The 27,399-nt window shown below is 37.6% G+C and overlaps 1 long non-coding RNA gene across 1 annotated transcript in view; it reads left to right on the top strand.

Moving 5' to 3' along the window:
- Positions 1-279: 279 nt before the first annotated feature.
- The window catches only part of LOC147705736 (uncharacterized), a 130,720-nt gene continuing 103,600 nt past the window's right edge, over positions 280-27,399 (top strand). Inside the window, exon 1 of the long non-coding RNA XR_015297603.1 lies at positions 280-445. This is a non-coding gene — a long non-coding RNA (uncharacterized LOC147705736). The remainder of the gene's footprint in view (positions 446-27,399) is intronic.

The raw sequence follows: 27,399 nt of genomic DNA, 5'->3' as shown, positions 1-27,399 counted from the left end.
TTTTATTTCAGGTTCTAGATAACTATACTGATAAATGTTGGAACATTGTTAATAATTCCTTAATGAAGGACCCCTATTAATGGTCTCACTAATGATAACTAGGAATAGTGCAGATTATTATTATTGGGTCCTGATAATGATTCTTGTTAATGGTGGGCTTCTGATGATAACTGGATTCTTTATAGTGATTTATTAATGCCAGATCCTAGCTGATGATGATTGTTAATAATGCTGGTCTTTGTACTCTCTCTCTCTCTCTTCCCAGCTTTTCCCACGCCTCAAGCCTTTCCGCAGTTCCGTAATGCGCCCTTACCATTACCTACCATGAATTTTCGGGTTGGTGGCAAGCACACTACTTTGTGGTTTGATTACAGTGATGACAACACTGATCGGATCGCCGAGATCAGCAAACTTATTGGCGAGAGACCGAAATACTTGTTCTTCGGTAAGATGAGCGCACGTGGCCTTCCTGTATTCCTCTCCTTGGTGTTAACCTACTTCTGTTCACTGCCTGCTCTTTATTGCTCCATTCATGGTTCACAGTGGTCCAGGTTTTCAAGGAACAGACTTTTCAGGCTTTCCCCACTTTAGCACTTTACCTTAGAGTCTCAAGAAGTCTCACCACAAATGTCTTTCCCTTTGAAGAGGCTGCCCTGAGCAAATGGATGGCTTAGGCCTGAAAATGTATCATTATTTTTAAAAAGATAAGACATTCCTTCAGAAAAAGAACAGTTGATTTCTGACCTCATCCAACCTATTACAAGTCGAGTTGTCGCATCAAAAAACATTTTGAACCAGCACTGTCTCATGTCCTTGGTGCCAAGTGAACCTGCATTAAGTGCAAGCACCTTTCCCACCACCTTATCATGAAGCAGATTTCTGGAGCTAGTAATGTATGACAAGAATGATTGTGCATATTTGCCGTCTTGCATTTTGCAGTAGTGGTGATGTGCTCTGTCAGGCCTGTCTCTAGGTTGGTGCGACCGGTACCACCGCACCGGTGCCGACTTCAGGGGGCGCCATGGTTCCAAGGTTATTTTGGTTTTAAAAGCACCTGCTGCAGGGTTTTATTTTGGTTTTAAAAGCACCTGCTACTGCGTTCCTTGCCTCCAGCAATTTCCACGCAACAATTCAAATGTCAAGATAACTCTGGTGATTAATGCTCTTCCTGGGAAGAGATCAGAGTTTTGACTAGTTGAGGTTTTGACTGATCATAAAATAGCACAGAAGAATTACATGCCTGCTGCACACAGCATATACCATGCAGATCTCAAAGTGCATATAATGTAAATAGGTCAGTGAGCTACTGCTTTTCCAAGAGACATCCTTTTGTTACTTTCAGTTTATAAATTACAATCCTAATATGGAACAGTGAATTATTAACTGTCATCAAAGAATTGCATGCACACTGCAAAGTATAGATCAGAGCATAGATGAACGTTGCAAAAAGAGCACAATTGGGTAGAAATCGATTCTTATTACTAAAGAGACCACCCAACTATGGTGTTCAGCTTTCAATTCTGTGTTTGTGCTTCTCCAGACCAAGCACTCTTAAACTATACTGCCAACCAGTATGGATGCCATGTCACTCCTACACCTTGTATTCCTCTGGCTTATGCAACATTTCCTATACACTTATTTACACATGTATGATTAACCCCTTCACTGCGACGGCTATTCCGCGCGACGGCCGCATGCTGGTGACGGAACTGCTCCATCATCAGCCTCGGTTGAGCTGTGCTCATGACGGAGCGGTTCCGTCATGGCCCGCCCCGCTCAATAGAACGCTCAGCGCAGGCGCGGAATTCGTGCCACGCAGGCGTTCCGAGCAGGCCATGACGGAACCGCTCCGTCATCAGCACATCGCACCCGCAGCTGATGACGTAGCGGTTCCGTCATCAGCGTCCAAGGGTTTAAGTGTCTCTGTGTAATGTGTGTGTGATGCAAAGTGCTCTGACACCCTGCAGTGGTATAAGTGGTGCTATATAACTACTGAAAGAGAGTGGTTATGGAGACTTGAGGGGCACTGTTAAAAGGTGGTGGTGAGGGAATCCTTGGTGGAAGTGGTCAGCACCACGGATGGAGGGGCGCCAACAAACATTGTTGCACTGGTGCCACCAGCGCTAAAGCCCTGTGCTCTGCTGTTGTTTGTTCTGTTTCATGCTATGTTTGTAAAATGTTGTACGGTGGTTGTTGTATTGTGATCTGTTTTGACCGTTTCCGTTTTGCTGCGCCCTACTATGTTTTGGTGTGTTATGTTACTTTGTGTACTTTCTAAAGTTTAATTTACGTATGTCAATAAATGCTGCCATTACTTATAACTTCCTAGAGCGGGAAAATAGAGCCAGTTGTTCAACTATTTAAGCCGAAGGTGAGTCCAAAACTGTGGCAAAAGCCATGTCCTAAATGAGCATTATTAGTGTATCCTTTATGTGATTCTGCCCCAGATTTGCAATAGGTGTTCAGTCCCCGGCTTCAATACACTTTGGCACAGCAGCATACATTCTTTCCTTGCAGTTCAGTTTTAATCACTCTACTTCCTGAACAATAAATACAGAGCGTTGCAAAATTATCTATGTATTTTCTCTCTCTCTCTCTCTCTCTCTCTCTCTCTCTCTCTCTCTCTCTCTCTCTCTCTCTATATATATATATATATATATATATTACCTACTGGCGGTCGCCAGTAGGTATATATAGTTAGGATTTTTTCCCTATGGGATTTTTGAAAATTCTATGTCTAATAACTTTGGCGTTTGTGGACGGAATCGGCTGAAATTTTCAGGAAAATGGCACATTTTGTTTCTGAGCAGCTCCTGGAAATTTGGGGGGTGTTCGTCGAGGGGGGGCCGAGAAAAAAGGGGGGTCCCAAAACGCGTTTTTCCCATGTTAATTTCCGTAGGACGGTTGGACTCACTTTTAGCTCGATCGGCTGAATGGATTTGCACGAAACTTGGCAAAATTGTAGGGACTGTTAGCCCGATGTGCCTTTGCTAGGTCTCAATATATGTGCTTCAGTGGATTTTGAGAAATTAACGTTCAAAAAAAGATATATATCTGTAACAGCGCTCCGGGCAGCGATCCGGTTCGCGTACTTTTAGCGTAACGGAACTTTGCGATGCGAAGTTGATTGGCTCTCCGGTGTCTGTCAACATTCTAAACAGTCCGGAGCGGCCGCCATCTTGTCTCTCGGTAGGATCGAGAGACAAGAGGAGGCCAAAACAAAGGGGGAAATTACCATAAGGGGGCATAGTAGATCCTCGTTGACCCCCTAGGTTTTATGTGGAGGTTTTAAAAGGGCCCAGCAGGGTCCAAAAAAAAAAAAATTTTTTTTTTTTTGCGTGGTGAGCGCCAAGTTCGCGAACCGGGAAGCGTTCTGGGCAGCGTACTATAAGGAAAAAAGAATGATAGACTTTTCAAATACTGTATGTTAATTGTTTGTTGTTTTTGTTGTTTTTTTTTGTTTTCTTTATTTTTAAAGCTTTTTTTTTTATTTTGTTTCTGTTTCATAATTTATTAAACTTTCTAACATTTCAGTGTCTGAAATGTCATTATTTTCTTGGAATATTGTTTGCAATCTGTGAGGTTGTAAAATGTCCTCATTTTCAAGGAGGTCATCTACTGCTTGGACACATTGCAGTAGTTCTTTGTCCAAAGTTTCGTCCATAAATTCAATGTCAATTTGATCAATTGGATCAATCAATTCTTGGCTGCTCTCTTGCAGGTCCATTTCAAAAGAAACTTGGTTTTCGCCTTCCATTTTGCCTGAAATTTGGATTTAAAAAATATATATTAGTAGAGATAGGGCACTGTTGGGATTAATTTTAGATAGGCATTTTTTATCAGTGAATTTATCTTTGGGCAGTGTATAGTATCAGAGTGGAAGTAGGAATATAAAAAAGTGTATGTGATTTAATGTAAGAAAATGTATAATTATACAAGAGAAGTCTAAGTCCATCCATAACTATAACAGAGAAGTCTATCTAAATGTATAACTACTACAGAGGGATAGTATATAACTATTTGAAAAAGTTTACCATATTTACTTATAGTGCACAATATACTTCAGTTTTAAAAATAACAACTTACCTTTAGAAACAAGTTGAAGTGATTAGTGATATTCCAAATGACATATACAACAAGAAGTAGTAGTCAAAATGGCTGTGTTTCCTTATCTTCCTTTATATATATTCAGGTATATAACCAATCAAATGTCAGGTAATAAAAGTAGAAAATGAAAGTAACATTTTCATTGGTTGTCAATTCCAACACTTCAGATGTGTTTTGTGAAGTAATTTACCTCACGGTATTTAGAGAGGTCTACAGGCTAAATGGCTAAATGGAATTTCAATCAAATTTGTGAAAATAAAAGGGATTGTTATGTAGTATGAGCTAATCTATATTTGGTGAGAGTGTCTCTAGTCGTTTTTCTGTAAATTACTTTCCCACCTTTTTTTTGGACCGCTTCCCGGGAAGCGGCTCGGACCGCGAACCTTAAGCGTCACGGGAGTCCTCCATTTTGTGTTTTGGTCGCATTAAGATACAAGATGGAGGGCAAATAATGTTCAGAATGGGTAGAAGGGGGCATGGTAGATTTATTTTGACCCCCTAGGTTTTCTGAGGGTGGCTGAGGAGGCTTATATGTGCGGAAAAAAACATTTTTTTTAAAAATTCCGCGAGGTTAGCTTTCGGTTAGCGAACCGGGTAGCGCCCCGGGGAGCGTATTTTGTGGAAAATTAGTGAAAAAAGTTAGAAAAAAATAATAATTGTGAGTGATCAGATGAAGGGTAGCTCTGAGAAGAGCTTTTGGGTTTATGGTACATTTAGGTACTTATAAGTAGGTACCAATGCACAGTCTTAAATTCAGAATGAAAATTCTGTTACCCTCATCTGAGTAGTGAACTCCATCTCCTCTGTAGATATCTTGCATGTAGTAACGCAAGTTATTGTTGTACAAGGAGCCCATTCCATGGTCTCTCATGTAAGCTGAAACAGATTTGTTTACATGCTTCCTCGCTTTCTCAATTTGTGGACAAAATTGGTTGGACCACCTCCATTTCTGTCTTTGGCATATATTGGAATATACCAAGGCAGTTTGAGGAAAAAGTGCCATTAATTGCTCAAAGCATTTCCAGACCTACCCCAGTCAAAGTGCCCAAATCATTACCTCCACAGTGCACAATTAACAGGTCAGGTTTTGGCAAATGCATAAAGGTTTTCACCAATGGTATTAATTGGTGACATTTTAATCCTCTTTGGCCCAACCACTTAATTTCCACATCTTGTAAATTGAGGTTAGGTAAATTTCTGTTCTCAGCATACCTTTGAGCCCAGTGGATGTAACTATGTCCAACAATCCAGACATTAAACATGGTGGGAGAAGGTTGTGCTGCAGTCAGATGAAGTGTGGTAATGTAAGGGCAGTTGAAACAGTAGGAGTTTGTAAAGAAAAAAAACTGTGGATTTCTAGTGCTAATGATTCATTAGCAGTGATTGGTGCATTTCCATTTCTGAAAACAGAAAGTTAGGGTGCATGGATGTGTTCTTTGAAAGATGTAATTTGAATGGTCAAGGAAGAAACATTTAATGAAAGATTGCACTGGATACGCAGGTGCACTGAGAGTTCAGAGTTCAATTGAAACATTGTTGTGTGAATTTGCAAACATGAGAGGTCTTCCAGGAGGTGGTTGCTATGGAAAAAAGGCAGAGAGGGCAGAGGGGGGAAGGGTTTTGATTTGAAAAAAGTGAGGGAAGAGTTATGATTGGCTAATATGAGAGATATGTGTAAAGAATATCTGTATTTCTGTGCTTTCAATAGCTGCAGCCTCTGGAGTGCATCCTCTTTCTTCTGCTGAAGACAATTTGGTGTATTTCTGAGACTGTTTTGAAACTCAAAAAGTATTTGCTAAGGTGAGAAAAGATTTATTTAATTTAGATAGAGAATAGTATGATTTAAGGAGAAAATGATGAAGAAAGCTGTGTTTTTAAAATGTGGCTTTGTCTCAAGTGATATACAAATAGATTTTGGTTTAAAATTTTAATTGCATTTTCGGTGTAGCGTTATTGTTGTACATGGAGCCCATTCCATGCTCTCTCATGTAAGCTGAAACAGATATGTTGTTTTTAAAAACGATTTTTGAAAACAATTACATTCCGGGATATGTACTGCTAGAGCTTCATAGGTTGTATATATTTATAAGGCATTTGAGTGTCTATGATGTTATTTTTCCCTTTTTAAATGGAAAGCGTTCCTCATGGTGCAAGTTTCTTGTAAATACGCTCCCACCTGTGCTTGGCAAATTTAGATTTTGATTATGGGAGTTACATAGCCATGTTAATAATGTCCCAAAAATGGTGCTAGGGCATTCCAAAAAACGCTTTCATGTGTCTCAAGGACATTTTCAGTCATTTCCTCTTGAATGCAGGTATACGATTGATTTATATGCTGTGTTTAAAAACGATTTTTTGAAATGAATTACATTTCTGGATATGTACTGCTAGAGCTTCATAGGTTGTTTTGGGTCATATTTATAAGGCATATGAGTGTCTATTATGTTATTTTACCCTTTTTAAATGGAAAGCGTTCCTCATGGGGCAAGTTTCTTGTAAATACGCTCCCACCTGTGGTTGGCAAATTTAGATTCTGATTATGGGAGTTACATAGCCATGTTAATAATGTCCCAAAAATGGTGCTAGGGCATTCCAAAAAACGCTTTCATGTGTCTCAAGGACATTTTCAGTCTTTTCCTCTTGAATGCAGGTATACAATTGATTTATATGCTGTGTTTAAAAACGATTTTTTGAAATGAATTACATTTCTGGATATGTACTACTAGAGCTACATAGGTTGTTTTGGGTCATATTTAAAAGGCATATGAGTGTCTATGATGTTATTTTTCCTTTTTAAATGGAAAGCGTTCCTCATGGTGCAAGTTTGTTGTAAATACGCTCCCACTTGCGGTTGGCAAATTTAGATTTTGATTATGGGAGTTACATAGGCATGTTAATAATGTCCCAAAAATGGTGTAAGGGCATTCTAAAAAACTCTTTCATGTGTCTCAAGGACATTTTCAGTCCTTTCCTCTTGAATGCAGGTATATAATTGATTTATATGCTGTGTTTAAAAACGATTTTTGAAATGAATTACATTTCTGGATATATACTGCTAGAGCTACATAGGTTGTTTTGGGTCATATTTATAAGGCATATGAGTGTCTATTATGTTTTTACCCTTTTTAAATGGAAAGCGTTCCTCATGGGGCAAGTTTGTTGTAAATACGCTCCCACCTGTGCTTGGCAAATTTAGATTTTGATTATGGGAGTTAAATAGCCATGTTAATAATGTCCCAAAAATGGTGCTAGGGCATTCCAAAAAACGTTTTCATGTGTATTAAAGATATTTTAAGTCAATGAGGAAACACAGGTGATGTAATTCTGATATGAGGAAAATAAACTCCACATTTTTCAATTACATCACTAGTGTTTCCTAAGTTTATGAATGACATTGTGCAGATGAAGTTTAGGTGTGACCACAGATTCAAAAGAGGTCTGCCCTTTGTTCAAGAGTGAAGAGGACATGACTTACTTCATTGGTAGGCCTTTACATGTATTATCTCCTTTGTTTTCTTCAGTGAAAATCTTATCTGCAACCATGTGTTGGCCTCACCTCAAACAAACAAAACAGGTGATGGACCGAATGTGGATCAATGACACACATTCACCCCAGTCCAAAGATCTGGGCCTAAACAAACCTTTAGATAGGCCACACCTTATCGTCATCCTGAATTAATCATTTGAAATGTTAGGGAGAGATTTATGATTGTTGTATGCCTGTTTTGTAACACTGTGTGTCATTTTTGTGACGCAGTGCTGGTGCAAAAGATTTGCTATGTTAAATAATAAGTAGGGCATTAAGTTTTTGATGACTGTTATTTATTTACTGTTTGGTAATAGTGGTTAATAACATTTTTTATTATATTTTTCCACAGATTCAACTGCAGATCTTTTCTAAATTTGAAAAATGCCAACAAAGAATCGAATTAGAAAGGCTAGAAAACGTCAAAGACAGCAGGATGATCTTTTATTGCAGCAGTCCTCTCCCCAAAATACTTTTAAAATCACCAAGAAAGCTCCGGGTAAGAGCACGAAATCATTCTTAAGAAATATTTGTAGTAAAAAAAGTATTTATCCAAAAAATGTTTCAGTTCAGAAAAAGAAAAGCAAATTAAATGGAAAGGAAAGACCAATCAAAAATGTTACTGGTAGAGCAAGAGATAACTCTGTGCATGATAGTAGAAGGAAACAACAGTTTAGGGACATTCGAAAACGAATGTTCCGCAATAGGATAATAGTTAATTTATTAAAAAATATTAAGAAAGGCCAACAGAAAGTGGCATTTTATAAGAAGAAGAAAAATGTAGAGAAAATTATTGATCATGCTTTTGAAATTAAGCAAAAGTTGTTTATTTTGGTAATCAATAGAATTAGGAAACTAAGCAAGGTAATTTCTGATTTCAAAACAAAAAGTAAATCGTAGTAACTTTTGTGAAGTTTTTTCCGGAGAATGGATGCATAGTTCAAGTTGTGAGGCATTTTTTAATGAGGAGAGTTATTTTCAGGATAATGATTTGGTGTTTGCAGTTGACACCAGTGGTCGAGCTTATGAAGTGAAGGATGGTTGTCCAGTTGAAAAAGAAAAACTTGTGACAACAGAGACAGATGAGGTGTTGGGTCATGAGGTTTTAGGAAGACGTCCTAAGGGTCCTGTGTACATTTGGAAGTGTAGTTCTATTTGCAGTGTGCGACAGGTTTCCATCAATTTGCTTTGTGATTTTATACGGACATTTAATAAGAAAAGTTTGAAGCAGAAAATGAAGTTGTTGCAAGATTTAGATCCTTGCAGAGTGAGACAAATGACAGGTTTGCGTGGTCATTCACTGGCTTGTCTTTCCAGGAGAGTATGCCAGAGTGTTTTTCATCATTTCAGGATGCTAGCAGTGCATCATAATAAAGTGAGAAAATTAGTGAGAATGTTGTATTATGCTAAGAGTCCAGCAATTATGCTTAAACAATTATGTGCTGCTCTTTTGCATGGTTCTGAAATAGATGTGAAGAATATTTGTGAAGAAATTGAGTTTTGTTACTTTGGTAGTAAAGATGAGAATGTTCAAATTGACTCAGAAGTAGAGGGTAATGTTGAAGATAATGTACAGGTTTCCAGTACAGATAATTTTCAGAAGGAAATTGCCACGTTTCAGATGAAATCAAGTGAGAGGCCTAATTTCACTTGTGTGTGTTGTCGACGCACTTATTATAAGAATCAGACTAAGTTAGTGGATTTATATGCAGAAAGGGAAAATAATAGTGAATGGAAGGATTTTGCCACATACTTGATGGTAGAAAATTCTTTTAATTTGGGATCGGATCAACGTGTGTGTACTTATTGTTGTAACAAATTAAACAAAAACCAGATGCCTGCTAGGGCGGTTCATAATAATCTTGAACTAGTTGAGATTCCTTCTGAATTGAAGTATTTAAATACTTATGAATCTATTTTGATTCAAAGTATTCATCCTTTTCAGGCTATTGTAAGAATGGAGCCAAAGACAGGGAAGTTGCCTCCAGCAGATTTACAGAGAGGATTAAAGGGAAGAGTTGTTTATTTGCCTCTAGATTTGAACAAAAACATTAACACAATTGGAGTAGAAAAAGTGGAAGAGGAACCTCTGGTTATCTTGGTTAATGGGGTTCCGACAAAGAATAAGAAAATATGGCAAGATTTAGTGGATGTTAGGAAAGTCAAAAAGGCAACAGTGTATTTAAAGACAAATTATAAGTACTATAAGAATGTATATGTTGCAGAAGAGGAAGTAAGTGATGAAGAGGATAGCGATTTGTGTGCTGGTCAAATTGAGAAAGTAGAGGCCTCTAAAAGTGAAGAAATATATGAACATTATAGTGTTCATCCTTTGCATTCCAAGGAAGTCATGGGGAATGCTATTGAGTTGTTTCAAATGAAACAAGCCAAAGGGAGTCCCATTAGTGTTTGGGAGGAAAGTTTGGAAGCTCGGTGTTTCCCACAGCTATTTCCCACAGGTCGAGGAGGAAGATATGATGAGCGACCTCATCAAATTCCTGCGTCTGAATACCAGACTTTACGGTTGTATGCAGAAGATCCTAGGTTTCGTCAATGCATTCCCTATTTGTTTCATCTCCTGTTTGAAAGCGATCTGTCTGGACTGTCATATGCAGTGAACCACATCTTAAAAAGTGGTATACAGATGCGAAACATCTCGGCAAGTGACTTTATGCATAAAGTCAATGTCCAAGACAGTATTTTGGATTCTCACCTAATTAATCTCATGGCGTGTCAGCGTGGTACTAATGAGTATTGGTACCGTCGTCATGGTGATTTAAAATGTATGCTGAGGAACTTAGGAACTCCAACATGGTTCCTCACTCTGAGCTGTGCCGAGTATGGCTGGGAAGACTTACTTGAATTTCTACGAGAGGCAAATGGAAATATTGAAAACATTGAATTCAAGACACCTGGAGAACTGTGTTCTTTGGATCCAGTGAATGTATGCAGGTACTTCAATCATAGATTTGAAGCTATGATGTCTTTCATCACAAATAAGAAGAATCCACCTCTTGGAGAGGTGTTGGATTTCTTCTGGAGAAAGGAGTACCAAGCAAGAGGTGCTCCTCATATACATATGTTGCTGTGGATCAAGGATGCACCTAAATTTGGAACAGATCCGGATGACTTAGTGATAAATTTCATAGAACAGTATTCTACGTGTGCTGTTCCAAACGCAACGGAGAAGAAAAGCCTAAGAGAACAAGTTCTACGTTTCCAAAGCCATCGTTGTGGAAAGTACTGTCGTCGTAAATTCAGAAACAAGGACAAGTTCTACACCAAATGTCGTTTCAACTTTCCACGACCGGTGATATCTAAAGGAAGAGTGAACAGTTTGATGTCTTCGCTGCGACATAATGTGACGAGGAAATCACCCAAAAATACATACAATTTGAAAAGGAACGAAGAGTCCAAGTACATCAACGACTACAACCCAGTGATTTTGTCCATGTGGAATGCTAACATGGATATACAGTTTGTGGCTGACAACTGTATGGCTGTGGCTCGGTATGTACAACAGGGTATTGGTGGGGCGCACTACACGTGTTGTTCCTATGTTGGTTAGGTTGTTCGGTGCTCTGGAGTATCACTCTCTGACATGGAGTGTATTTAATAATAGGTGGAATATGTCCCCCAGGCTCCGTAAATGCCTTCAGATAAGAAGGTTTGTCCTTATGTAATAAACTGTTGGAAACATATGTTTAAGTTTGCTTTATTTCACAATGATCTTGTTGTATTTCACAAGATTTCTTTTGTACTGCATGTCAGTAATTCCATCACATATCCATTATTTCATTCTGTGATTCCCAATGCATTTCGGCATTAGATGCCTTCATCTGGGGATTTTTCTAAAGAAAAACGAGGAATGTTGCTTTAGCACTCTCATATGAGGAATAATAAAAACTAAAAATTACACGAGTGCATAAATATGAGTAGAACGGTGAAAAAATGGTGCTCCCCAAGATGTGTGAATAAGGATGAGCAAAACTTACGTATAACGGAGTTAAGAGGTTATTATCTAAACACGAGGTGAAATCGACTAGGTGAGTCAGTGAGGTCTTGAGCAGTGATTGTTCATGCCGACTTCGTGAATAGACGGGCCGTGCAATTAACTAGGTTCCGAGTTGTGGACACTGTGCTGTATATAAGTCCCTTGGTAGTGAAGTCTTAACAAAAAGCATGCATAAGCGTTAACTTAAAAAACATACCGGGTTTAAAAGCGGAGATTAGCTTACCGCAAAGTTAGTTGAAACGTCTGTTCGCGAGTAACACGGAAGTTGCATGAATATCCTCGGAAGTGTAAACCGAGTCTAAATACGGAAGTGAGGGCGTGAAGTGTAAGGGCATAAAGCTAAATAACGGACTATGCGACTGGAATTAATGGAAATCGGTGCTATCATAACAGTGGTGACGTTCGGTCAAGACAAGGTGCGCAAAAGAATAACGATGTGAAAATAATGTGTCAGCATAAATGAAAAATGAATAACAAGTCAATAATCAATGAAAATAACCACATAGTGACATATAATGCTGATAGTGAACCCATAGAGTTAAATGTTCAGATATGTGACATCTTACATCACCAAAAAAGAAAAGACAGAATTGAAGGATATGTGGGAGGACATTTCCCATGAAAAGAGCCTCAGCAAGAAGTTGTACAGTTTCAGTCTGAAGATGTTGTCGCATCGAGAAATCGAAGCTTACGAATGTTGTGACCGGTTGTCTTCAGCAAGTCTCTATGCCAAATCCAGGAGTATCGTTTGGGCGAGTCTTGGTCTTGCTGCAACGCGAAATCGAGTTCTAAAACCTGTCCGGGAAATTGAGTATTTGGCAGAAAAGGAACCAAACAGTACCGACATTTTGAAGACCAACATGTTGGATACATATTATCCAAATTGAAGCAGTCACCTTGAGAATGTTTGTCTATATGAGGTTCTACAAAATTATATATTCAAGAGGAACATCAAAGAAGATATTGAGAAAGGAGTGTATGCTGTAATTGGAAGTGAGGGATGTCTGGTCAAGCAAAGAAAATGCCAATTAGTAAACCATTGAAAATTGAGTGGCGAATCTCCAGAAAAAAAGGAGTTTTTCTATTTAGCACTTTTGCAACTTTTTAAGCCTTGGCGTGCAGAAGAGGAACTGCTTGGAGATTTCCTCTGTTACGAAGACTCTTTCACTGCTGCTAAGGAGACCATAGAATGTCCTGCTTTTCCCAAATATCAAGAAATGTTGACTTTGGAAATTGAGCAGGAAGCAACGATTGCAGCTGAGATTGCTAGAGACAGTTCTCAGGACAGTCAGAGTTCTCTTTCATTGAGTCAGGATCCACTAGGAGGACCTATTATCGAAAATGAAGCTGCCACTGCTATTAATGAAGTGGAAAGAGCCATGGCACATGCTCTGGAGGATTCAGTTAACTTAGAAGACTTGGAAAAACAACTCAACGTTGAGCAGAGGAAAATATATGATGAAGTTACCAAGCAAATTGAGCATGGATTAAGTCATGAGAAGAAAGAGTGCTCATGTACATCGTTGAAGCCTGTCCGACTGTACGTGAGTGGAGAAGCGGGAACTGGAAAAAGTTTCCTCATTAAAGCAATTTCTTGTTATCTGCAGGAAAGGACTGAGTCATCGCTGTCTTGTGTTGTCACCGCTCCAACTGGACTGGCTGCACATAACATTAAAGGGATTACTTTGCATCGTCTACTGATGCTGCCGGTGGAGCATGACAACAAATTACAATACCACAAGTTATCTGGAGATGCTTGTTGTGAAGTTTCAAGAGTCTTGAGGAAAATGAAACTTCTTATCATTGACGAAGTAAGCATGGTTTCCAATGTCATGCTTGCCTTTGTGCATTTGAGAATGCAAGAAGTTCTTAAAACTGAATATGATGTGTTATTTGGTGGCAAACACATCATTGTTTTCGGAGACCTTCTGCAGCTGACACCAGTAAAAGGACAACCTGTGTTCAAAATACTCACGCATGAAGATACCAGGAAGTACCTAGGGAGCATTGGCAACGTCAATATATGGTTAAATTTCAATTATGCTGAACTGCATGAAAATATGCGTCAGGCGAAGGATGAAGATTACAAGAATATTCTACAAGATGTTAGAATTGGAAAAGTGACTGAGCATGGGAAAGAAGCTTTACATGCACGATTACTGTCAAATTTATATCCCGAACAAGACGTTGTGCCTGAGAATATTTTTCAGAAAATTACTGAGAAGAAATCTGGAATATGTTTGATGCCAACTCTTGCAGAATGTGCCATCTTCAACAACAAAATGTTGAATTTAGAAAAGCAAGAGATTGTGAAACTTGAAGCTATTGACAAAATAGAGCATATGGGATCAACAATTATTTTGTCTGAGAATTTGAAATCAAAATTGGATTCATTAGAGAAGACTATATCTAAAACAGCGGGTTTTGAAAAGACTTTGAATGTGTGTTTAAATTGCCGAATCATTTTGAGAAGGAATTTACATGTTGAAAGAGGTCTGGTAAATGGATCAATGGGTAATGTTGTTGATTTTGAGAAATACAGAAGTAGAGATGGAATTGAATTTTTAAAAATTAAATTTGATGGCATTGAGGAAGTACAGCTAATTGGTCGTTGTTCTGCTAGGTTTTTGCTTGTTAAAGATTTATATGTTCGCCGTAAACAGTTTCCTGTTTGCTTGGCATATGCGGTGACAATCCATAAATCGCAAGGTTTAAATGTAGATACTGCATTGGTGAATATTGGCAGTTCTGTGTTCAAGGAGGGTATGGCATATGTGGCATTGTCACGAGTTAGAACTTTATCGGGATTGTACCTGATTGACTGTGATGTCACAAACATTTGTGCGGATCTAGATTGTGTTAAAGAATACAATAGGTTAAATAAAGAGTATGCGCCACATTTGCCTCAATATCCTTTGTTTGAGAAACGTGTGGTAGGCCGGAAACGAAGAAATATCAGTAATAGTAGGGAGGTTGTAGCAAAAAGCCCAAAAGACGATGAACCGAAAATTGTATGCAGAAAGAAAGTGGATTCTGTTGAAGATGTTGTCGGTTTTCAATTTGAAAACAGTTCTGGTGTCAACTGCTATGCAAATGTAGTGGTTAATGTTCTCTTTTCACTAGAGACTTTGAAAGAACAGATTGTGTTCAATTCGGAACAAAGTTTATGCTGTTTGTTGAATTCTGTGTTAGAGAAATGTAGCACTGATCGAACAAAAGTAGAAAGTGTGTCTGAAGTTCGTTATCTGTTAGATGAATGTTCAGGTCAAACAGACTTCTCTGAAAATAATCAGCAGGATTGTCAGGAGTTTGTAATGTATATGCTTGATGTATTGCAAGATGAGGGTGTAGATGTAGATCACCTGTTTGGGCTTTCTTATCAATGGCAGCATGACTGCGAGAACTGTATGGTATCAAGTACTACTAGTGTAGATTCAGAAAGATTTATATATTTAACTTTGCCAGACAGTAAATCAGTCTCCTTTAATAAGCTAGTAAATGCAGCGGATCACAACATGGAGTGTAGCCAATGTAAATCTGAAATGATGTCAACATTATTTATACAAAGATATGGCCAGTATGTCATTTTAATGATCCAACGATGTAGGCCTGATGGATCAAAATTGTCAACTTTAATAAAAAAATGTGTTGCTTCTCAGCTGTCAATATCAGGAAGGACTTTTGTAACTGTAGCAATTATCTATCACGATGGTCCTTCAACAACATCAGGACATTACACAGCTTATTTAAAGTCTCGAAATGGCTGGTCATTCTGCAACGATTCTGTTGTAACTTTCAAAAAAAAATTGCCGTTTGACCTTAAAAATTCTTACCTGGTGTTTTTAAAACCAAAATTTTAAGGAAAGAATCTTGGGATTTCCTCTGAGGAATTGCAAAACGTTCATGAAGTAGAGGGAATGTAAGTCTGCAATGCTGTCTAGATTATTGGTCCAAAACTTTTAATTATAATGTCAATTTAAAAATCCAACTATATAAACCTGATGCAAGTAAGTCTGCTTCATAGTAAGCAGTATCAGTGTCATAGGAAAAGGAGAACATGAGTGAGAAAGAAGGGTAAGATATTAGTAGTCCAGAATTGTGAAAATAATCTTAAATGTTTTCTTTTTGAAAGTAGCGAAAATAGAAAATGACGGGATTTGATTGGAAGAATTACAAGAGTTGTGAATCGCTGCAACATGATTTGGCCAAGTGGAAACATGTGGTAGAATGTGAGAAGTGTTTTATTGTATGTAACATATTTTTCAAAACGATGGAGGTTTTCTTTCAGAAAGTGGCGGGCTGAAAATATTTATAGCACAACAGAGTGGACGCTGTTCATAGGACATCCTTCGACGTTATGGAAAGTAAGTTAATTTTAAGGAGTTTTGAATTCAGATTTCTTAGGTTGTATGGGTTTTTTAAACACAATCATTTTGATTGTGTTTTTTTTTCCCCGCTGTTACATGATGAATACCTTCAAGTCACTGATTTAAGTGAAATTTGATACATTCTGAGAACAGCAAAAATAAACCATTTAATATGTATAGTTAATGTTCTACTTTTTGTACTTATGATATACATTTAGAAATGTAAGGTAGATATAGAGAAACTGAGTCTTCTGTAAGTGTCAAAGTTAATGCTTACAGTGCAGTACTTCTGGGTACTGTTTTTATTAAAAAAAACTGAATAGGCCTCACCTCAAAGAAACCTCTTGAAAGGACACATCTTATTTCCATTCTGAAACAATCATTTACAATGTTAGACACAATTTTATGATGGCTTTACATCTCTTTTGCGCTGCTATTGCATCACTATTGTGAGACATCAGCAGTGCAAAAGAAGCACCATGTTCCAAAATAGGCCTCACTTCATCAGCATGAAGATACTGTTTGTTTAAAATATATATCTTTAGGATTGTGTAGGGGACGTAGAGAAGCAGAGGCTTCTGTAAATGTCAAAGTTGTTGAAAAACAGTTTGTTTTTTAACCTTTTCCCTTCTCTTTTCTAATTTTTAAATACATGTTTTAATATTTTTGGAAATGTTTGTTCTCTCTTTTACAGATTGAAAGTATGAAAAAATATTTTTAAAAGTTTACAAGAATTTTAAGGTAAATGTTTTCTACTCTTTTTACCCGCAATGCACTGCTGATGATGTCACTGACCATGTCATGAATGATGTAATAAGAGGACATGACTTACTTCATTGGTAGGCCTTCACATGTATTATCTCCTCTGTATTCTTCAACAAGCGTAAAATTGATCTGTAACCCTGAGTAGGTCTCACCTTAAACAAACCTCAGGAGACACCACACCTTATCGTCATCCTGAATTAATTATTTAAAATGTTAGGGACAGATTTATGATATATGTATGCCTCTTTTGCGCCACTGTGCGTCAGTTTTGTGACGCAGTGGCGGTGCAAAAGATATGTTATGAGGCGTCAAAATTACAAATTGATGCATTTAGGCAAATGTATTATGCTGTTTTAAAACCGTGCCACATGAAACCGATGCAGCACTGATGAAAAAGATGCACCATGTTGCAAGACAGGCCTCACTTGGAGTCATATGTATCAAGCTAATTAGAATGCTTTGGCGACATATTTCTGCTGATAAAAAAAGCAAAACTTTTATTGCCTATGTTGATGATGTGGCTCTATGTTATTTACATTTCTTTGCTGTTTCAATTAATCTTTTTCAGTTATTTTTTCTTTTCTGTTTTCTATTTTTTCTCTCTGTTATTCCACATGTTTTAATCTTATTTTGAACATTCACTCACATTCTCCAAGAAACTCTTCTTTGTTATTGTTCTACTCTCTTTTTTTTCTTTCACTTCCTTATCCATTTTGTTTTTCGCAATTATACCCTCTTCCATCTTTTCTTCGTTAAATAGATCTATTAAACAGTATCTCTGGTTTACTCCCTATAGCTGTCTTTCTTTTAACATTACTCTCTGTTTACTTCCCTTATACTAACTCTTCTTTTTAAAAAAAAGAAAAATTTTTGGTTCGCTTCTAGTTCGCGAACCGGGCAGCTAACGGGAAAGCGAACCAAAAGAAATAGAGCTTGCCAGAGTGCTAAACATTCTAGCAATTTTATTTGAAAGGGGAGGTAGTTCTGAAAAGAACTTTTTTTTAAATGTTTTTGTTGTTTTTTTTTTTTTTTTTCTAAACATTTTTTGATTTTTTTGTATTTTTGAACAGTTTTATGTTTTTTTTTTGTTTTTGAAGGAGGGGAAACAACAAAAAACAGGCATTGAAAAGGGCTCAACAGGAGCAAAAAAAAAAATTATTGTCTGGGTTGGTTAGGGCAATTGTGGTTTTCGAAAGCAATGTTCATTAAGTTTATGCTCATGTTCCCACATGAAAGTAATGCCCCGCAATACAAGCAGGTTAGTTTCATGTGTTTAAAGTTCTTTTGAATGTTTGGCACGGTTTCCTGTGCCTCTCCTCCAGTCAAAGAGATATGCAAGGTTGACCTGGCCACAGGAGTTGTTGGGGGATTATCCTGCAGGTCACGCAACTCTGCACGGCTGTAGTTGAGTGGATGCCACCTGGTCATATGGCGATGCAAAGTATAGTTTCCCATGCTATACTTTTTTTCAGTGCCTCTTGATAGCCTTTGTTTACAGATAAGGCAGGTGGCATATTTTGCATTGACTTTCTTCTCCCCTTGAGGGATTGAAAAAAACTGCCAGATAAAACTAGTTTTCCGACGGGAAACACGGGGCAACTCCTGTAAGAACTCTTGTTCTTCTCTCTCCTCTTCCTCAAGTTCATCCTCTTCCTCCTCCTCTGTGTTGGCGATGAACCGAGATGATGGTCCTCTCTTCTCATGAGGAGGTGGAGGTGGTGGTGGGGGTGCACCAGCTGAAGCAAGTACAGAAGCCATTGCTCAATTATAGGTAAATGGTCTTTCTCTCACCAAGATGAAAGTCAGAGTGAGGAAAGAAGGAGGGGTTTTCATCATTTGGGAAAAGCAAAAGTTCTAAACCAATGAAAAGTGTTATTCTTAGGTCATATGACCTAGTCTTACATCATTTGGAAACTAAAAGTGAAATGAACCAATGAAAAGTTTTATAAACAAGTCACATGACTTGTTCCGCTCACGATACGCGGTGCGCGCCGCGTCCCGGATCGCTTCCGGTTCGCTGTCCGGAGCACTTCCGGGAGCGCTAACGCGGCGCGTCATAAGACACATTACGCGACAAAGTGATACGTCGCGCTTCCGCTACGCGTCACAGTTGCGCAAACGAAACGTTTACCGGTTCGCGGACTAGGTCGCGGCATCAAGATGAGCTAACGGACAGCTTCCCGGTTCGCGAACTGGAAGGGAAGAAAAAAAATATTAAAAAAAAAAATATCAATAAACATCTAAAATATATTTTTGGATTTAAAGAACAATACATTTTACAGCTACAGATGTTAGCTTTTAAAAAACCAATGAAATTCACTGAAAAAACCATAGGTTATAGACCATATATAGTTAGGAATAAGCATTTACAAAACCTTATTTTACTCGCATAAAACCATTGAAATTCCATATATAGTTAGTTGCACTAACTATATATCGCGCACCCGCAATCCACTGCTGATGATGTCACATATTACATCATTCATGACATGGTCAGTGACATCACTGATGACATCACTGATGACATCTCAAATGACATCACTGATGACATCACTGATGACATCTCATTTGTCTTTACTGATCATATCACTGATGATATCATTCATGTGATAATACGTTGAACCTCTTCAGACTCTAATATAACCTACATACACTCAGTGTAAACAGACACTCACAGACTGTCACTCATCCATGGAGTTACTCACACACCTAGTCAGTCATGCCAAGTGTCAATCACACCTCCATTTCCTCAACTATACAGTTATACACACCTTACTTATTCAAACATATACTAACACATATTTACTCTTTTATACAATCCTTGATTGAAGTTCACAATGATCCATACAGCCACTCACACATTCACTGGCTCTTATCCACAGGTATTTATATATGTCAACTCTCACATGTACTGTGTTTTACATATGTACTTACTTTGACATGTAGCACTGAGATATCCATTCACTCACCAATACACTCATGCACACAGTCAACTGCCCATACAGCTGTTTCCACCTGCACTTTTGAACCCATACATCTAGTGAATCAAAAGAGCCCAAATGTAGCCCAAATATCAGCCAGATGTAGCCCAACTATAGCCCAAAGACCGAATGTCCCAGAGTGTTCTAAAGAACAACTAGAACGCTAACAGTCTTACTTATGACAAAAGTATGGCACACCTGAAGTCATCTTGATTGGAATAAAGTGGTAACACTTAATACATTTAATTTGAAAAGGAACAAAATGAGGGGTTTCATTTTGCCATAGAAATGTGTTATATATATATATATATATATATATATATATATATATATATATATATATATATATATATATATATATATATATATATATATATATATATATTACCTACTGGCGGTCGCCAGTAGGTATATATAGTTAGGATTTTTTCCCTATGGGATTTCTGAAAATTCTATGCCTAATAACTTTTGCGTTTGTGGACGGAATTGGCTGAAATTTTCAGGAAAATGGCACATTTTGTTTCTGAGCAGCCCTTAAAAATTTGGGGGGGTTTTGTGGAGGGGGGGCCGAGAAAAAAGGGGGGTCCCAAAACGCCTTTTTCCCATGTTAATTTCCATAGGGCGGTTGGCCTCACTTTTAGCCCGAACGGCTGAATGGATTTTCACGAAACTTGGCAAAATTGTAGGGACTGTTAGCCCGATGTGCCTTTGCTAGGTCTCAATATATGTGCTTCAGTGGATTTTGAGAAATTAACGTTTAAATCAAGATATATATCTGTAACAGCGCTCCGGGCAGCGATCCGGTTAGCGAACCTTTCGCGTATCGGAACTTTGCGATGCGAAGCTGATTGGCCCTCCGGTGTCTGTCAACATTCTAAACAGTCCGGAGCGGCCGCCATCTTGTCTCTCGGTAGGATCGAGAGACAAGAGGAGGCCAAAACAAAGGGGGAAATTACCATAAGGGGGCATAGTAGATCCTCGTTGACCCCCTAGGTTTTATGTGGAGGTTTTAAAAGGGCCTAGGAGGGTCCAAAAAAAAAAAAAAAAAATTTTTTTTTGCGTGGTAAGCGCCAAGTTCGCGAACCGGAAAGCGTTCTGGGCAGCGAACTTTATGGATAAAAGAATGAAAGACTTTTCTAATACTGTATGTTAATTGTTTGTTGTTTTTCTTGTTTTTTTTTGTTTTCTTTTTTTTAAAGTGTTTTTTTTATTTTGATTCTTTTTCATAATTTATTAAACTTTCTAACATTTCAGTGTCTGAAATGTCATTATTTTCTTGAAATATTGTTTGCAATCGGTGAGGTTGCAAAATGTCCTCATTTGCAAGGAGGACATCTACTGCTTGGACACATTGCAGCAGTTCATTATCCAAGCTTTCATCCATAAATTCCATGTCAATTTGTTCATTTAATTCTTGGCTGCTCTCTTGCAGGTCCATCTCAAAAGAAACTTGCTGCTCGCCTTCCATTTTGCCTGAAATTTGGATTAAAAAAAATATATATTAGTAGAGATAGGGCACTGTTGGGATTAATTTTAGATAGGCAGTTTTTATCAGTGAATTTATCTTTTGGCAGTGTATAGTATGAGAGTGGAAATAGGACTATAAAAAAGTGTATGTGATTTAACCAAGACAAGCCTTACTCCATTCATAACTATAACAGAGAAGTCTATCTAAATACATTACTACTACAGAGGGATAGTGTATATCTAGCAGAAAAAGCCTACTATATTAAGTTATAGTGCACAATATATTAAATTATAACTTACCTTCACAAAGAAGTTGAAGTTTTTTGAAGCTATTGAAATAGGAGGTACAACAAGAAGTAGTAGTCAAAATGGCTGTGTTTCCTTCTCTCCCTTTATATATATACAGGTATATAACCAATCAAATGTCAGGTAATAAAAGTAGAAAATGAAAGTAACATTTTCATTGGTTGTCAATTCCAACAATTCAGATGTGTTTTGTGAAGTAATTTACCTCACGGTACTTGGAGAGGTCTACAGGCTAAATTGCTAAATGAAATTTCAATGAAATTTGTGAGAATGGAAGGGATTGTTATGTAGTATGAGCTAATCTATATTTGGTGAGAGTGTCTCTAGTCGTTTTTCTGTAAATTACTTTCCCACCTTTTTTTGGACCGCTTTCCGGGAAGCGGCCCGGTTAGCGAACCTTAAGCGTCACGGGAGTCCACCATTTTGTGTTTCGGTCGCATTAAGATACAAGATGGAGGGCAAATAATGTTTAGAATGGGTAGAAGGGGTCATGGTAGACTTATCTTGACCCTCTAGGTTTTCTGAGGGTGGCTGAGGAGGCTTATATGTGCGGAAAAAAACATTTTTTTTAAAAATTCCGCGAGGTTAGCTTTCGGTTCGCGAACCGGGTAGCGCCCCGGGGAGCGAATTTTGTGGAAAATTAATGAAAAAAGTTAGAAAAAAATAATAATTGTGAGTGATCAGATGAAGGGTAGCTCTGAGAAGAGCTTTTGGGTTTATGGTACATTTAGGTACTTATAAGTAGGTACCAATGCACAGTCTTAAATTCAGAATGAAAATTCTGTTGCCCTCATCTGAGAAGTGAACTCCATCTCCTCTGTAGATATCTTGCATGTAGTAACGCAAGTTATTGTTGTACAGAGAGCCCATTCCATGGTCTCTCATGAAAGCTGAAACAGATTTGTTTACATGCTTCCTCGCTTTCTCAATTTGTGGACAAAATTGGTTGGACCACTTCCATTTCTGTCTTTGGCATATATTGGAATATACCAAGGCAGTTTGAGGAAAAAGTGCCATTAATTGCTCAAAGGTGTCCTTTAAAAGCATTTCCAGACCTACCCCTGTCAAAGTGCCCAAATCATTACCTCCACAGTGCACTATTAATAGGTCAGGTTTTGGCAAATGCATAAAGGTTTTCACCAATGGTATCAATTGGTGACATTTTAATCCTCTTTGGCCCAACCACTTAATTTCCACATCTTGTAAATTGAGGTTAGGTACATTTCTGTTCTCAGCATACCTTTGAGCCCAGTGGATGTAACTATGTCCAACAATCCAGACCTTAAACATGGTGGGAGAAGGTTGTTCTGCAGTCAGATGAAGTGTGGTAATGAAAGGGCAGTTGAAACAGTAGGAGTTTCTAAAGAAAAAAAACTGTGGATTTACAATGCTAATGATTCATTAGCAGTGATTGGTGCATTTCCATTTCTGAAAACAGAAAGTTAGGGTGCATGGATGTGTTCTTTGAAACATGTAATTTGAATGGTCAAGGAAGAAACATTTAATGAAAGATTGCACTGGATACGCAGGTGCACTGAGAGTTCAGAGTTCAATTGAAACATTGTTGTGTGAATTTGCAAACATGAGAGGTCTTCCAGGAGGTGGTTGCTATGGAAACAAGGCAGACAGGGCAGAGGGGGGAAGGGTTTTGATTTGAAAAAAGTGAGGGAAGAGGTATGATTGGCTAATATGAGAGATATGTGAAAAGAATATCTGTATTTCTGTGCTTTCAATAGCTGCAGCCTTTGGAGTGCATCCTTTTTCTTCTGCTGAAGACAATTTGGTGTATTTCTTAGACTGTTTTCAAAACTCAAAAAATATTTGCTAAGGTGAGAAAAGATTTATTTAATTTAGATAGAGAATAGTATGATTTAAGGAGAAAATGATGAAGAAAGCTGTGTTTTTAAAATGTGGTTTTGTCTCTAGTGATAGAGTAATAGAATTAGTTTCATAGAGAAATTGTAATTGCATATTTGGTGTAACATTCTGGCATGCAGTAACACAAGTTATTGTGGTACATGGAGCCCATTCCATGGTCTGTTATGTAAGCTGAAACAGATATGTTGCTTTTAAAAACGATTTAAGAAATCAATTACATTTCTGGATATGTACTGCTAGAGCTTCATAGGTTGTTTTGAGCCATATTTATAAGGTATTTGAGTGTCTAAGATGTTATGTTTTCCTTTTAAAATGTAAAGTGTTCCTCATGGGGCAAGTGTCTTGTAAATACGCTCCCACTTGTGCTTGGCAAATTTAGATTTTGATTATGGGAGTTACCTAGCCATGTTAATAGTGTCCCAAAAATGGTGCTAGGGAATTGCAGAAAACACTTTCATGTGTCTCAAGGACATTTTTAGTCATTTCTTCATGAATGCAGGTATACAATTGATTTATATGCTGTGTTTAAAAACGAATTTTGAAATTAATTAAATTTCAGGATATGTACTGTTAGAGCTTCATAGGTTGTTTGGGGTCATATTTAGAAGGCATTTTAGTGTCTTTGATGTTATTTTTCCCTTTTTAAATGGAAAGCGTTCCTCATGGGGCCCTGAGCAGTTCTTAGCCATGTTATTTAATAGGAAGTGGATAACATGGCTAAGAGCATTTGCTGGAAAATGCATGAATATCGCTGACTTTTCTGCGATGTTATGTTTACCTTTTTAAATGGAAAGTGTTCCTCTTGGGGCAAGTGTCTTGTAAATACGCTCCCACTTGCGCTTGGCAAATTTAGATTTTGATTATGGGAGTTACCTAGCCATGTTAATAGTGTCCCAAAAATGGTGCTAGGGCATTCCAGAAAACACAATCATGTGTCTCAAGGACATTTTTAGTCATTTTTTCATGAATGCAGGTATACAATTGATTTATATGCTGTGTTTAAAAACGAATTTTGAAATCAATTAAATTTCAGGATATGTATTGTTAGAGGTTAATAGGTTGTTTGGGGTCATATTTAGAAGGCATTTTAGTGTCTTTGATGTTATTTTTCCCTTTTTAAATGGAAAGCGTTCCTCATGGGGCCCTGAGCAGTTCTTAGCCATGTTATTTAATAGGAAGTGGATAACATGGCTAAGAGCATTTGCTGGAAAATGCATGAATATCGCTGACTTTTCTGCGATATTCATGCATTGCGGCCGTTTTTTTTTCGCATTTGCGAGCAGTTCTTAGCCATGTTATCCAATGGGAGGTGGATAACATGGCTAAGAGCATTTGCTGGATAATGCATGAATATCGTTGACTTTTCAGCGATATTCATGCATTGCGGCTGTTTTTAATCGCATTTGTGATAAACAATTACATTTCTTGATATGTACTTTTAGAGCTTCATAGGTTGTTTGGGGCCATATTTAGAAGGCATTTTAGTGTCTTTGATGTTATGTTTACCTTTTTAAATGGAAAGCGTTGCTCTTGGGGCAAGTGTCTTGTAAATACGCTCCCACTTGCGCTTGGCAAATTTAGATTTTGATTATGGGAGTTACCTAGCCATGTTAATAGTGTCTCAAAAATGGTGCTAGGGCATTCCAGAAAACACAATCATGTGTCTCAAGGACATTTTTAGTCATTTCTTCATGAATGCAGGTATACAATTGATTTATATGCTGTGTTTAAAAACGAATTTTGAAATCAATTAAATTTCAGGATATGTACTGTTAGAGCTTCATAGGTTGTTTGGGGTCATATTTAGAAGGCATTTTAGTGTCTTTGATGTTATTTTTCCCTTTTTAAATGGAAAGCGTTCCTCATGGGGCCCTGAGCAGTTCTTAGCCATGTTATTTAATAGGAAGTGGATAACATGGCTAAGAGCATTTGCTGGAAAATGCATGAATATCGCTGACTTTTCTGCGATGTTATGTTTACCTTTTTGGACCCAGATCTTTTGACTGGGGGAGTGTGACATTGATCCACATTCAGTCCATCACTTGTTTTTTTGCGATAACATGCATTGCGGCCGTTTTTTTTCACATTTGCAAGCACTTCTTAGCCATGTTATCCAATGGGAGGTGGATAACATGGCTAAGAGCATTTGCTTCAAAGGTTGTTTGGGGTTATACGCCATTTTTGGGAAATTATTAACATGCCTATCTAACTCCCATAATCAAAATCTAAATTTGCCAACCGCAGGTGGGAGCGTATTTACAATAAATTTGCACCATGAAGAACGTAAAATAGCATACTAGACACTCAAATGCCTTATAAATATGACCCAAAACATCTTATGAAGCACTAGTAGTGCATATTTCCAGAAATGTATTGGTTTTCATTTAATGATTTACTTCATTGGTAGGCCTTCACATGTTTTTTTACCTTGGTTTTTTTCAGTGAAAATCTTATCTGCAACCATGTGTTGGCCTCACCTCAAATAAACAAAACAGGTGATGGACTGAATGTGGATCAATGACACACATTCACCCCAGTCTAAAGATCTGGGCCTAAACAAATCTTTAGATAGGTTACATCTTATCGTCATCCTGAATTAATGATTTAAAATATTAGGGAGTGATTTATGAGTGTTGTATGCCTGTTTTGTACCATTGAGTGTCATTTTTGTGATGCAGTGCTGGTGGAAAATATTTGCTATGTTAAATAATTAGTACGGCATTAAGTTTTAGATGACTGTTATTTATTTACTGTTTGCTAATAGTGGTTAATAACATTTTATATTATATTTTTCCACAGATTCAACTGCAGATTCTTTCATAGTTTGTAAAATGCCTTCCAAAAGTAGAATAAGAAAGGCTCGAAAACGTCAAAGACAGCAGGATGATGTTTTATTGCAGCAGTCCTCTTCCCCAAATACTTGTCAAAACACCAAGAAAGGTCCGGGTAAGAGCACAAAATCATTCTTAAGAAATATTTGTAGTAAAAAAAGTTTTGCTCAAAAAAATGTTTCAGTTCACAAAAAGAAAAGTAATTTAAATGGAAAGGAGAGACCCATCACAAATGTTACTGGTAGAGGAAGAGATAACTCTGTGCATGATAGTAGAAGGAAACAACAGTTTAGGGACATTCGAAATCGAATGTTCCGTAATAGGATATTAGTTAATTTATTGAAAAATATTAAAAAGAAAGGCCAACAGAAAGCGGCATTTTATAAGAAGAAGAAAAATGTAGAGAAAATTATTGATCATGCTTTTGAAATTAAGCGAAAGTTGTTTATTTTGGTAATCAATAGAATTAGGAAACTAAGCAAGGTCATTTCTGATTTCAAAACAAAAAGTAGATGGAAGAGAGTAGTAAATCGTACTAACTTTTGTGAAGTTTTTTCCGGAGAATGGATGCATAGTTCAAGTTCTGAGGCATTTTTTAATGAGGAGACTTATTTTCAGGATAATGATTTGGTGCATGCAGTTGACATCAGTGGTCGAGCTTATGAAGTGAAGGATGGTTGTCCAGTTGAAAAAGAACAACTTGTGACAACAGAGACAGAAGAGGCGCTAAGTGATGAGGTTTTAGGAAGACGTCCTAAGGGTCCTGTGTACATTTGGAAGTGTAGTTCTATTTGCAGTGTGCGACAGGTTTCCATCAATTTGCTTTGTGATTTTATGCGGACATTTAATAAGAAAAGTTTGAAGCAGAAAATGAAGTTGTTGCAAGATTTAGATCCTTGCAGAGTGAGACAAATGACAGGTTTGCGTGGTCATTCACTGGCTTGTCTTTCCAGGAGAGTATGCCAGAGTGTTTTTCATCATTTCAGGATGCTAGCAGTGCATCATAATAAAGTGAGAAAATTAGTGAGAATGTTGTATTATGCTAAGAGTCCAGCAATTATGCTTAAACAATTATGTGCTGCTCTTTTGCATGGTTCTGAAATAGATGTGAAGAATATTTGTGAAGAAATTGAGTTTTGTTACTTTGGTAGTAAAG

The sequence above is a fragment of the Lissotriton vulgaris genome, chromosome 7 (assembly GCF_964263255.1).
Source record: "Lissotriton vulgaris chromosome 7, aLisVul1.2, whole genome shotgun sequence".
Lineage (NCBI taxonomy): Eukaryota > Metazoa > Chordata > Amphibia > Caudata > Salamandridae > Lissotriton > Lissotriton vulgaris.
Note: the sequence above shows the minus strand (reverse complement) of the source record. Positions and strands in the feature narration are given on the sequence as shown.